We start from the raw sequence: 13,726 nt of genomic DNA on the forward strand, positions 1-13,726 counted from the left end.
CTCCCTATTCACACCGTAGGAAGATTTTTTTCATTCATGTAAATAGTTTGAAATTTCTTCAAACGTATAATTTTCGTTTTTTTTTAATTGAATCTTAAAAAACTTATTTCTTATTGAAAAAAGACATACATGGGTTGAGACTGTACCTCCATCTATTTAAATATGAGCCTAATTTTATAAAAACATATAGTACACCAGAAATTGTTTGTTATACTAGTGATAGGGTCAAATTTAGAAAAAAAAATTTTATTGTAGTTTTTACTGAAGGATGTTATACGCAGGCTATCCAATGCCCAAATCTTAGCCCATTTTAAAAATAAATCGACAGCTTACAACAAATGATTAAATACTAAAATTGAACATCATAAAAGTGCAACCTTTTTCTTCCGAACGTTTTTTTCTATCGTATATTCGAACACCTAAAGTAAGAAAATTTGCATATTTTAGCACAAAAAAATAAGTTAACGCAAAAATTTTACAGCAGAAAAAAAGTAAAATTCATGTAAATTCGACATTTTCCTTTGTAATACCATCCAAACATTCTAGACGATAAAACTAACTGAATCATTTGAAGAATCATTTGACAGCACATAAACTTATGTTTTATGATTTGCTTTTGCATTTTTACCTTTTTAAGAAATAGTCAAATTAAAAACTCTCAGATAACATTATAGATAGAGAACAGTTCGGGCAAAGCATTGAAAAAATGTTTTTAAGATAAAAACTGATAAAAGCAGTGTAAAAATGTCGTGCCTTATACTTTTACGTTTTACGTACAGTGGTTTTCATAAATTCAATCACTAACTTTTTTTGTAGTTCATGAATTTTTTCGTTCTCAGTTTTTGTACTACAGTAGTAAGTAATTATTATTTTTTTTTTCATTCGAAAATTAAATAATACTGTTAAGAAACTACATCACAACGCTAGATTTTGTTTTAATATTCAAACGCACCACCAAAACGTTAAATAGAATTTATACCATTAAATATTGTCTTTGTAAGGATTTTTTTTGTTAAGAATTAATTAACATAGAAAATAATTAATGAATAAAGTTAATAAAAAAAGAGATTCTGCGTCTTAGCTGCGAGACTTATTACGATAGGACGTGAAAATCGACGATTTTGTGCATCGAATGTAAAAACTTTTTAATTAATTACATGTACTTACAAAAATATTCATGTAATGCATATCAGTAATGCGTTTAAAAAAGGGAAAATTATTTAAAAAGAGAATGAACCCTCGAATAAGCCGTTATTTACGGCATTTTAAATTTAAATCGTTTCAACAAACGGCTGTATTTTCAAACCAAACGAGACCGTTAGAGGCTATTAAACTAATGTAAGTCGCCTTTGAACAATTGTACACAAATTCTTTCGGATGTTCGATAGAGCCGCTTATTAAATTGCTTTGTTTGCCGAAATGCTTTCTTCTATATATAAATAAATTTCAACACGATTAGACAAAAGGCCTACCCAACATAAACACAAGACACGGATACACACAACTCAAAATCCATCAACACCACCAAGTATCGTTGACCAATGAAAACAAAAGCTATTTACAGGTAGGAAATTTAGTTGCAACATTAATACAACAAATTAACCGTCACATGGCGATACGTGTTCTTGATTGAGTTAAATATCATACGGACACCAAAACGAGCAGATCAGCGTTGAACAAAAAAAAAAAAAAATTAAAAATGTGCTGAAATGTGGTGGCAGATGTGTAAATGTAGAGGCACACAAGCATTCGAAATACACGGAAATGGAGCATATATTTGCCCTTTACGCCTATACAATACTTAATTGTCACGGTTGAAGTGGACGGTAAGTATAAGGTACATAGGGATCAAACGGTATTACTGTCATAAATGTAAATAAATGTGTTGGATATACTCACCGACTGCGTGCACGTCTATAGTATCTCGTCCCCTCGGCTAGGATGGTCCACTACTGCCTCCTCTCTCAAAACAATATATTACAATAATACACGGGTAAAGGTACAGGGCTCCCTCCCTCGAATTCTCTCTGGCGACAGGTGTGTGTCTGCTGTATGCTCCCATACACGCCACACGCCTATATTACTAGCCGGCGCGACTGCAATCGAAGGGAAGAACCGGCTTCCCAAACTAAACAGCTATAGGTAAGTATACTTGAACGAAAAATGTACAGAGTCAATCCCGGCCCGCAGCGTATGCGGTGGAAAAGAGGAAATGTTACTAATCACACAAATGTTTGTAGTACACGGCACTGGCGAATATTAACAATAATCAACTGAAATGCTCCACGATTAACAACAACAAAAACACAGAAAAGCCGGTGAAATTGTACATCCAAGCCTGCATCACGCGAGCGCGCGGTGACGGGTCTACGAGCACTACTCGCTCTTTAATAACGCTTCCCACTACCGAGCTCCCGAGTCTCCCGACCCGACGCCAGTGTACTTACTGCCGCTTCCAAGTTCCAAACTCTCCAGCCGCCGGCTTCTCCGGCTCTCTTTCTCTCACACACGTTCCGTTCCGCAGTCCAGTTGGCATATACACTGCATGGTAGGGAGGGTAAGTATATATCGCATCACCCGCTACACGTATACATGTATACATATACAACAGACAGAGGAGCACGCACACGAGCGCGAGCCGACTATGATCGTGCTTGTGAGCTACCCCCTCTTCTGGTCCCGGCGAGCGATTCGCCCCTCCTGCAAAATTTTTCTCCCCTTTCTCTCTGTACACTGTGATCTGATGCTTCCGTAAGATATATAAATATATGCGGTTGCTTTCCTGACGCTTTCTTTGCCAAGGCTAAGTTGGCAAGATTTTTACACTGCCATCTAAAATGAATGCTAAACATTTATAATTGTCTGATGCGTTGGTTGCGTCGAGTGTTTACCGAGCAGTATGGATACATAATAAGTACATGCCACAGGGACATAATAAGGTCTGCAGAAGTAATCATCAGATGGATTACTGACACATGGCCAGCCGGTTTCAGATCTAAATAAAAAAGCAACACGTGTGCACTGACAACACCTATGTTATTTCTCATGAACATCGATCGATCTCCTGTCAAATTTTAAGCACACTTTGACGTTGAAAAATCGAAAATAATACAACAAATTCAATATGGACAAACCAGTATTTCTACCCGAAGGGGTGGAGAAATATTTTGGGTACGGTACATTTTTTTTTTTTTTTTTTTTTACAGAGTAATCTCTGACATCTGCGAATCGTTTTTATACTTTTTATTGCATACTCATAAAATTATACCGAACAATGATTGAAGTTTGTAGCGTGAAAATTGAAAAGGTTATCCAAGTAAGTCGTTTTGATTGTTACGATTGAGAGAAAAATAATTTTCAAACACAATTTATATTTCATAGCAGTTGTTTAGTATACCATAAAAAATTATGAGGAACACATTTTTTTACGCATAAACTTGTTTGGCCTAGAATATTCGCGTTACACAATTTAAAAAAATTTTGATTATTGTTTGGCAATGAGTTGAAACAATTGTTTCAAAATATTGTAATTGAAATGTTAAATTTTATCTCCCCGTGGTTTTAATTTTAACTGTATAAAAAAACTATTTATAAACGATGAAAGAAAATGCTTTGGTTCAACTCTGGCACCTCATCGACCACATGGGGGTCTTGCTGACGCCCTACAGTAGCAGCTAGAATACTTGTTAGAAACGAGAAAAGTCGATGAGGATTAGGATAAGGATAAAGCAGTATATACGAATGGACCCCTTTTATCCTCACCCATGGGAGACATATTTTGATGTCCAGCATGGGGCGCACGCCAACTGGCCCAAAGCCAGCGTATTCTTGGAGATATATAGGATTTACCGCTTACTATTTATTCTTCATTACCCAGAGGTTATAAAAATTCAAGCTATTGACGTTGGTATAGGCCGAGAGATACTCCGAAACTGTAAACTCATTTTGTGGATAAGTATTTAATTTTTTTAAATATTTCTATTATTATAAATACTCAACATTATAAGCAGTGCAGCACAAGAAACAATCTTTCATCGAATGTAGTTGTGTACGTATGTTATTTTATTGTTAAAATGAACGGGGAGAACAGATCGAATTGAAACCAATATATTTCAGATAAGATACGAGTTTTCATTTGAGCTACGATGGAGTAACTGTTATTTAAATTAATTCGTTAAAGATTAGAAAAAAGGTATTTTTCTCTTATCCCATACTAAAAGATTGATTGTCATGTGACTGAAGCCTTTTTATTCGTTATGTGATTTGTTGAAACAGGCCAAGTGTATTGTTTGGCGGGATTTTTCAAAGACCAATTTCATTAAATTGCGGGAAAAATTAAAATGAAATAAACTTATTACGTATATATAATCAAGAGTAATTCTACTCGATTTATTTAATCTTTAAAAAAAATGTTTAGACAAACAACGTTATTTGATCAAAGTTAGGACAAGATAATATTACACGTAATTTTCCAATATTTCTAATATTAATTATACCATGTTGCATAGATAAAAAAATTTTTTTTTTAATTAGTACTTTATGATTTATGTAACAATATTGTATTTGAACTGAAACTAATCTTTAAAACCAGATTTGTGTAATCAGTGGCAAAATAAATGTTGCAAAGATAAGATTTAGAGTAAAAAATAACTAAAATGGCGTTCCTCTCTTGTAGTGAGGAATATTCTTCAAATAACATAAAATTAAGTATAAAAGTAATAACTAGTACATAAAAAATCGATATTTCAGTTTTTAATTGTTGTTTAGGGATATTTTACGATAAAAATCTAAAATATTGAGAAATTTTCTACAAGACAACATACTTCGTAACATAGATATGAAGAATTTAAATATGTGAGTGAGCGAGAATGCAATAAGAAATATATAAAGACATTCAGTTATACTTCAGAATTGCATTGATAGATTATGATGAAGCTATGTATTGATCTTTTATTATTGGATACCTACCACCGCTAAGAAACGAAATTTTGGTTAAATTCACCATTGCTTTTTGATTTCGACGATATCAGCTTTGAAAAATCGATTTTTTGCGTTTTAGGATATTCTATGTTAGATACCCTTAAAGATCATGAAATTTTTAGCAAAAAAATATAGTTACGTAAAATTAAAAAAAAATTTTTTAATTGAGTTTTGTATATTAAATCTTCCAAAAGTAAAGAAATTGACTGAAATGTACAGTATTAGATCAATTTTTGATCTAATCTCTATTTCTGCTCATTCTTTTAATTTACACAACAATAAATGAATTTTTTCAATTCAAATGTACTATGTTTTCTACTATAAAAATATTTTTAGTTTCCAGCACATTTCAATATTGATTAACATATGATGGTCTTGAGCAACAAACTATTTGAAGTCTTATCGGAAATAGGTACTCAAGTGATAAAAAATAGGTAAGTTTATTTAACTTACTCCACTTATAGAATATGGAAAAGTTTATAAACATAACATTAAAAGGAAGGATGACGTTTTTTTGCCTTTTTTTCAACTTCTATAGAATACGAATTCTTTAAAACTTTTTTGTCTCATTTCACGTAAATGCCTCCTTTCAGTTATTCTCTTATTTATATTAAAACATTTTATTCATATGCTATTAGTTTTTAAGCATAAAAGTTATAAGGCTATGGAAAATATGTCTCTACGTCTGAAAAACTAAGGGGTTGACAACAAAAATTCTATTGTTTTCTTATGTTGTAGGCTTGAAAATTGTTTGTATATTTGATTAAAAGCAGTTAAGGAAATTCTTTATCTGAAATATACACGAAATACGTTGAAAACCGAATAAGACCGACTAAAGAATGAAATTTATTATTTTTATTTTTATTCCTTTATAGGCACGACTGATACTCAGGAGTGCCTTATATTTTTGCCAGAGCAAAAAGTGTAAGTACCTTTAAAACTAATTGTTTTTGTGTAAAAAAAGTTTTGGTACAAAAAAAATAGCGATCGTAGACCTCAGCGTCAGGGGTGTGTGTATGCAAGTTTTTTGATTAACTCATGCAGTTTTTGTCGGATTGGGCTGAAATTTGACAAATAGCTTCGTTTTTTATGTCTTACGTGATGGTTTAAAATCTGTAAGGTTTCCTCTTTTAGAAAAAAATGGCAGTCGTTTTAAGATGGTACTTTCAGTGAAAATAAATAGTTTTTTTTGATTATAACTTTACAACGTGATATTTTTAAGGTTTGCTGTGAAAGACAAAGTTGTAGATATACTTGAAATACAACTTTTTTTGTACTTAAAATTTTCGTCTAGGGTGTTACCCAAACGTTCTCTGAGCCAAAAAGTGCTCAAAAATCGAAACATCAAAACACAACACATCTACATTATGTGTACATTTAAGTTAAACGTCAGAAACACTATCATGATATATACACACATTATTATCCAAAGATTAAAAGTAAAGTTTATTCAATTACCATAAAAATACCTTTTAACAAAACAAAAAGGTTAGGTAAGTTTGATGTATTTCGTTAATATTTTATAAGGAATTTCTGAAAACTTTATACACTAGCAATAAATCGTATTCATTCTAATGAATCTGTAACCTTGAAAAGTTCTAAAATCCTAACATAAAAACAGTAGTCTTTTTTTTGCACAACATACATTTTGTATGACACTCGTATTATAATACTGTTTAGTACTCGTACTTTAACAAAATCAAACTAAATAATATTGACTTTTGACTGGTACTGTATGTAAACTTTTTTTTTAATGGATTAAAATTATGCCCTAATATTTCCATATACTTGCGACTTAGCAAGGCATTATTGTATATAATGTGAGATTTTGTGACGTTGCACTTTCGCGCCCTAAGACACTATAGGGTGTCGCAGCCAGGGCGGTCCCGAGACAACGTCCAAAGACACTTACACAGATCCTCTCGCCAAAGTCCGCCGTACCCTGAAACGCGAAAAACCCCTGTCCCCACGCTCACGATGTCCGCTGCTTGGCCCAGGAGACTCGTCTCTGAGGAGGTTCTGCTGGCGTTAGTCCGTTGGGATCGGACTACTCTCCCAAGGAGAAACGAGGCGCGACCTGTAAATTCGGAAGGAAGGAAAAACACACGCACGACAATAGACGAGTTAAATGATTTTTAAGAACACTTCACTTTATTTTTGGCGAACTTTCACACGTAGGCTTTTAGGCCCGAATCTTGGCGCAATCCGGCGCTATCGCAACAATCCGTGACAATCACGCTTTCCCCCGGACTCTCCCGTTCTCGCACTCCACGCTTCCTGGGAGCGTCCCGCACTACCCGATCCCCTGACACACACGTAAATACACACGCGCTCGCACACTCTACTTTACCCTTACCTCCGGGTTCACCATGTTCCGTGTCAAATCAACTATTGGCCTGCCGATGACCTGGTCTCGCAGATGACAGCTGGGGGTGACGATGGTTCTCGTCTCCTCGGTCGTCGGTCGCAAGGTCGTTCCCGGCTGGATGGGAAAGCTGATTCCGCTCGTCTCTTTCTCTCTCTCTCTCTCGATTCTCTCGATTCCTCCCGAAAAACGTGAAAAACCTGGAAGCTCTGGTTCGCTCGGATGCTACTACAAGAGTGTCGCGTTAGGTCCACCAATTAGTGCAGCCTCGCGCATTATCACACTATATTTACATACACACTTCTGAATCTTACCGCCAGGACATCATTCACACACACTCGAACGCGACGCAATTTATAGTACATACGCTTAATACAGATACATAGGTATACATACAATCTTCGTCGATGACGCAATACTGGATTAGCACAATGGCGCGGTAATTACAAATATTTTATAATACGCCCTTACACAGGTAGACCCTTATATACTAGAACTACACATTCTTGGGCTTTTCTTCGGCGCTATGTCTTCTTTTCTCTCCTTGGCGCTACTCCTTGTATCCGATTACTCTTACGTAGAACATGAAACTCACAGACCCGGACCTTTATTAGCTTCTTGTAAATCAAAATAGATTCCACCTTGATGACGCGTTTCGGCGCTTAATGCCATAAGGTCAGAGAAAAATGACTCCGTCATAATTTGCATGAAGTACCAGTCAAAAGTCAATATTATTTAGTTTGATTTTGTTAAAGTACGAGTACTAAACAGTATTGTAATATGAGTATCATACAAAATGTATGTTGCATAAAAAAACTCTACCGTTTTTAGGTTTGGGTCTTAGAACTTTTCAAGGCTACATATTTATTAGAAAAAATACTAATCATTGCTAGTGTATAAAGTCTTCAGAAATTTCTTACAAAATATTAACTAAACACATCAAATCAAACTTACTTAATGTTTTTTTTTTTTTTGTTAAAAGGTATATTTATGGGGATGATAATTTCAGCAATAATACTTCAACTAGGAACGGAGATAGCCCGTCGTTTTTCTCTGTTTTAAGTTCTTTAATTGGCACAAGTTGTCACTAAAACTGTAATCGTCTCTTACTCCTATCTTTACTTTTATTGAATACTCTGTGTTATTTAAATATTATAATCTTACAAATTGTAAATCTGTGATTTTACCCCCAGATCAGTACATTATTTTAAAAGTTGTGTTAGTTACGTATGTAAAACTGATTGTTCAAAGTGTACAAGTTGTTTTATACAAGTACATTATTGCAATCTATTAGCACAGCAGTGGGAAGCTGCGAAGTGCGGGACTTTTGAGGACTCTATGCCCTGCAGATAACAAATAAATGAATTTTTCAAACTTATTACGATAGCATTCATAAAACCACTCGATTCAGAATAACAACAAACATAATAGTTACTCTTCACATAACACAGAAATATGTTTTCCTACCTCGAGCGTTTTTGAGAGGCTAGTGTGCCCTTGGTAAGAAAAATAGGATTCGCCACATTCGCTACGTGCAGTAATCTGATAAAGTGCCACCTGCATGGCAAGAAGGATGCGATGCTAAATAACACGATTACGTAGTTTGTAATGGGCTGTAAACTTTGTCAATTATTTTTTGTAGTTCTAATGCATTTTTGATACTTGAAGTAACGGTTTTTATTGTCAAGAATTTGTTTTAAACAGATTATAACTATTATTTTATAGTGAAAAAAAATAAAAATAAAATAATGAACCAAAAAATTGTTTCTTTTGTTTAATATCAATTCTAAACACTGAAAATTCACACTTTAAGTAGCATAGCGTATTGAAACTACAAAAAACCATTAACAAAGTTTACAGTCCATAACAGGCTATGTAATTGCGTTATCCAGTATCGCCTCCTTCTTGCCATGCAGGTGGCGCTGTTTTAGATTACTGGGCACAGTGAGTATGTGCCATCGCACCACGGCTACCTTGCATCCCTCGGGTCGCAAAATAGCCTCGGAGACGACGGCACTTATCCGATGAACATTACTATTCTCGATTCCATTCGCTGAAGTTTTCTCCTACTGCTTGATGCCCTTTATTATAATAGCAGTTCTGTTTGCTACCATAATCTGATTTAGAATATTTTTGAGGTTTACATGTAGAATTCTTTGTTGGATCCATCTTTGAATTCAAATTAGTTGAGAAAAACGTCTTCAAATTTAAAAGTTAGTTGTTCGGTTTCAGAGCGCTTTAAGAATAGAGAAAAACATCATGATAATACTTTCGTTGAAATAAGAAGCTATTTGCTGTGGTAAAACTAATGTGTAAATAGAGAGATAATAATAAGATACCTAAAATCTTATCTTATCTTACTCATACATAGAGCAAAGTCGCTAAAACCGTTGTAATCGCTAACCACGAAAACCACTGAACTGATTATGCTGAAATTTTGCATACCGATTCATGATACTTCCTAGATGGTTTAAGTATAGTTCTTATGTTGAAAAAATTAGCAACAATAGCAATAAAGAAGCTTAAAGATTCGCAAAAATAAGCTTGCTTGTTACTTTAGTTTAGTAACATCCGCTAGGTAGCGTAGAAGTAAATTGAAAGCTACCTGCAATTGAAGTGAGTAAGTCTAGTTATAATACGCCCAAGAAGATTTCCAAAAATTGCAGTCGTACCCCAGCAGTGCATGAAGCATAGAGTTAGGAGTCGTGCACTTTGGTATCCTGGCTACCGACGACACTGTTCTCTCATGGTTGAACAACTTACTTTAGATTTTAACACACTGCGGTATTCTATTCTGTCGGGCGAAGCCGAGACAGGATGGCCGATAGTTTACTTATAAATTCAAAAACTGTCTATTGTTAGATACAATGTATTTATAAATATTGTTGGTAAAATTCATAATCACTTTTTTTCCAATAACTTTAAAAAATAATATGTCAGGTCTCTTTTTTTGCGAAGCTCTTTCATAATTCTTCTAAAGACAAAAAACACGTTTTCATTAGTTACAATGTTTTTTTACAATTTGCTCTAATTTATATTCCACAGTTATGTACGGTGGATATATCAAATTATATTTTAATCTGGAATCCTTCAATTTGTTTGGTAAATAAATAAACTAATAATTTTTTGCCTAAAACTGTGCGGTTGATTTATATATGTTAAAATAATGCCAAATTCTTTTGTTTTCTTCCTTACTTGTACAGACTTTATTAACCTTGTTTTTAAAACCCCCATCCCCCTGCCAATTTTTAGGAGCCAGCTGCAACTCCTCTATCCTCCACACCTTCTGTTATTACGAATCTGCAATTTTCTTCTACTTCTTTACCTCTTACGCCTCATGCTCAGTATTTAAAATTTTTTATTTAATTGACTTAAGTAAATATAGGTCTAGGTTTTTTTTCATTTCTAGAATAATCCCTTTTAGTTGTATAACAATTTAAATTTCATATATTCTTTTACACCGACCTGGAGAAAATTATATTTAATTTATACTCATGAATTTAGAATAAATTGATACATTATTCTTTTTATTACTGTTTTAATCAGTAATTTAAGGACTTTTTTATATAATTTTTATGAGTATAAGGTTTAAACACGATGACATTTTTTTGTTATTATTGAATTTATTTCGATGTTAAATTATTAAACAAATAAATGTAATTACATGTCATGTGACAGAGAACACTTCAAAATTACTACTTAACATTACAAGAAAATAATAAGAACCATGCTAGTCATCGCCAGTAGCCCAACGCATTTACGAAGTGACAATTATTCTTATTCCCAATTTAAAAAAAATAATTGTAAGTATTATTATATGAAGACAATTAGAGCTTCGATGGCTTAGTGGTTAGCCGGAGATAATCGAGGGGTCATGGGATTGAGTCCTATCGAAAATTGTTGAGATATTTTCCTTGGGCTTTTCCAATGGGATGAGTATCCTGGATGCCAAAACACCACTTATCCGAATTTTAAAACGAATAGTGGATTTTTTCTGGTGATGTCTGGACCTTCAGGGGCTTCCTTTGCGAAATTGGTTATAAAAAGGTCGGTATAGCGAGTTAGATTGTAATTGGAAAAATATCTTTCCATTAAACTTGATAATAGCTGGGGTGTACTTGAAAAATGCGTAATAAACATACACATTTTTGTAACAGTTTTTTAATACGTATGAAAAAAAAACATCTAATAGGAATCAGTACTTTTGAGAAAATACAACTGAAAAACTCTTTCAAAATATTAATCGAACAATATTCATAATACAAGTATTTCTTAACAAAACTACATCATTACACAGTATTGATACATCGTGTTATGCAGTAATATTCAACTATCTCTTGGCTGAAATCTACTTCTGATGTTGGTATTGCCAAGAAATTAAAAAAATTTAATTATGTCCATTATTTAACTATTTTAAGACTTATATGCAGTGAATCGTCATTTTGATTCAAAAGATGTAAGTGCACTAAAAATTAAGCCTCATTTATAATTTATCCCAAATCAAAATTTACTTTAAAAAGCATATATTTATTTTCTATAGATAATAATGTCTACTTTGAACATATTTAAAAATTTCATTCGTAACCCTGCATTTTTATTTGTAATTTTTTTGTCATCGAAATTTTTTTTAAAAAAAACTATATTTTCTTTGTTCGTGTCGTTTTCACATTTAATTTGCATTAAAATTAACTTTTTATTGTTGCATCTTGACATTGCAACATATAATGTCCATTCAAAAATAAAGATTTTTCAAGTATAAACCTATGCTGTTAAAACTTTGACTTCGAGACTTATTGATTGTGATAGCAAATGCTAAAGTTAAAGAAAATTACTTTCTGAACAAAATAAATTCTAATAAAGACGTATTTCTAGAATTGAATGTTATTTTTGGTTTTAAAAACTCTGTTACCTATTTAATTTCCAATTATTATTTCTGCTTCAATATTATGCTTTACTAATTGAATGGTTTTTAATCTTGCACCATTGCATAATCCGTCACCTATGCTTAAATTTCTGATCAACATAACCATTGCTCCAATTTTTAAACGAAGTTCATAGAGTGCTAGGCTTTTACGAAAACTATACAATACCTCAATTGTAAAGTTAATATAAATATTACCGTAGGCATGTGACTCTAATGCTTGTTGGTAAATTAGAATTCAATACGTCCAATAGGTATACAAGCGAACGTCGATACACTTTAATCATTGCATCAATAGGCGCATATGTATAGATGGCGGTACTCTTCATACAAGCACTCTCTATTACCACCCGAACAGAAATTGAGTTCAGGCACTGAACAGGTCCTAGACAGGTGCCTGAGCTGCCTGCGCAGGACCTGCTCAGGCATTAATGGAATTTTATCCAACGATGTACACAGGACCTGCTCAGGCCCCTGCACAGGGAGCCTTAGCTCAGGCAACCTGGACAAATATAATCTAGTCCTGAACTGACTTTTACACAATTAAATAGTAAGGTTATGTTACGTAAAAAAATGTTATTAAACAGAGAAGTTGATTTTAGTAAAGTTTTATGGGATACAGGTAAGCTAGAAATGTGATATTTCAATATTTTTAAAAGTTTATCCATGTGGCTATTTGCAATGGAACACTCTCTTTTCCATTTCCGAAGTTGTACATTCAAATCACGAACTTCATCAATATTGACACTTGTTTGTTTTTTTTTCTTACACTGTCATTAGTTGTCTTTAATTCTTCAAAAATTTCTAGCTGAATATCGCTCTAAATTTCTTGCTTATCAAACTGTAGAGCTGAGTTTTCACTAATATTATCTGTAAGTTTAGCTTTTTTTTCATTATTTTCATTAAATCTGTATGGTTTTCTTTTTTTCGAAATTATTCTTTTACGAATAATTTACATTCTATATTTATTTCGCGTCTTTTGTCGAGAGCAATGGTTTTGCTCCATTTTACATTATTGAAAAAAAGGTTAAGACTATATATACATATACTGTAGTAGCAGACAGTTGATTTTTTTTTTTTTCTTACACTGTCATTAGTTGTGTTTAATTCTTCTAAAATTTCTTGCTGAATATCGCTCTAAATTTCTTGCTTATCAAACTGTAGAGCTGAGTTTTCACTAATATTATCTGTAAGTTTAGCTTTTTTTTCATTATTTCCATTAAATCTGTATGGTTTTCTTTTTTCCGAAATTTTTCTTTTACGAATAATTCACATTCTATATTTATTTCGCGTCTTTCGTCGAGAATAATGATTTTGCTCCAATTTAGATTAATTGAGAAAAGGGTTAAAACTATACTGTAGTAGCAGACAGTTGATGTCAGTTCAGGCAAGAGCACCGGACCTGTTCAGGAACTGTGCACAGCCTGACCTCACTTATGCATAAAATGACTATCTTGCCT

The 13,726-nt window shown here is 33.2% G+C and overlaps 1 protein-coding gene across 2 annotated transcripts in view; it reads right to left on the reverse strand.

Moving 5' to 3' along the window:
• Positions 1 to 2,425, reverse strand: part of LOC106643289 (growth arrest-specific protein 2) — a 91,214-nt gene extending 88,789 nt beyond the window's left edge. For both annotated transcript variants that reach the window (XM_014358375.2, XM_014358374.2), the window contains exon 1: positions 1,900 to 2,425. The gene's annotated coding sequence lies outside the window, so the exon portion shown is untranslated. The remainder of the gene's footprint in view (positions 1 to 1,899) is intronic.
• Between the last annotated feature and the right edge of the window lie 11,301 nt (positions 2,426 to 13,726).

The sequence above is a fragment of the Copidosoma floridanum genome, unplaced genomic scaffold (assembly GCF_036245765.1).
Source record: "Copidosoma floridanum isolate Cflo_tuat_1 unplaced genomic scaffold, Cflo_Japanese_pri ptg000030l, whole genome shotgun sequence".
In the NCBI taxonomy this organism is placed as follows: domain Eukaryota; kingdom Metazoa; phylum Arthropoda; class Insecta; order Hymenoptera; family Encyrtidae; genus Copidosoma; species Copidosoma floridanum.